Source organism: Saimiri boliviensis, chromosome 10 (assembly GCF_048565385.1).
Source record: "Saimiri boliviensis isolate mSaiBol1 chromosome 10, mSaiBol1.pri, whole genome shotgun sequence".
NCBI lineage: Eukaryota > Metazoa > Chordata > Mammalia > Primates > Cebidae > Saimiri > Saimiri boliviensis.
In genome coordinates, this window is record NC_133458.1 from 64,854,128 (window position 1) to 64,855,088 (window position 961).

Genomic DNA, 961 nt, shown 5'->3' on the forward strand with positions numbered 1-961 from the left:
TTTTTAAAATTCCCTAGTAAAGAAGTGTAATGTTTCCTAATAAAAATGCACTACTTAGGTGGATGTAACTAACCATTCCTTCCTTCTCACAGGCCTAGCAGTGCTTTGTAGTCGCAAATCTAAGCTCTGGACTATGAACTTAACAGGACTTTTACCAGGATCACACAGGCAGAAACTCTTCGGGAGATTGTACTCCCATAGTTCTTTATTCAGACATAAGGAACTTCGAAAACAGTAATTTAGAATATATGATCCACTGTCCTTTTTTTCATCAAGTTTAAAAAGAAAGTGACTAAAAAAAGATTGAGACTACTAAATTATTCTCCATCATCAGGTATAGACAGACACACACACACACACACACACACACACACACAGACATACACACACACACACACACACACACACACACACACACAGTGTCGTCTGTCCCATTGATACCTGACATTTATTTCAAGTTATGTTTTTTGACATCCTTTTCCCAATAACATCTTCTATCTTTCTGCTTTAAGTTGCTCAGTTAGAATCTGTTCTCCCCAGAGAGGAATGTTTACTTTTTTTCTGATTTTGCCTCTCAGTGTCTCTGATCACTCCAACATGAAGCTGTTGCTGGTCCTGCCATTGCTCCAGGTGCATGCTGGCCACTGTGGCTGCCATCAGCATCACCACCGAGAGGCCCAGCACTGCCTTCGAACTCCTTGACATCCCTGTGCCGGCTTCCAAGGCCTCTTTCTCCTATCTCCCAAGGCTGGTCAGTAGCATTTAATTCAGTTCAACAAATATCTATTGACTGTCTATTATAGGCACAGCATCCAAAGATTTACTAACTAGTGGAGGAGATGTACTATAAGTCATACTCTGACTTATAATAAGTGGTAGAAATAAACGCAATGAAAGAAACAGCTGGGACAAAGAGAAGGAATAATATTCTAATTTTGGAACCAGATAATATTTCACAGAA

At 39.9% G+C, this 961-nt stretch overlaps 1 pseudogene; it reads right to left on the reverse strand.

Annotated features, from left to right (window-relative positions):
- Positions 1-458: 458 nt before the first annotated feature.
- On the reverse strand, positions 459-705 carry LOC101030149 (protein PET117 homolog, mitochondrial pseudogene; annotated as a pseudogene).
- Between the last annotated feature and the right edge of the window lie 256 nt (positions 706-961).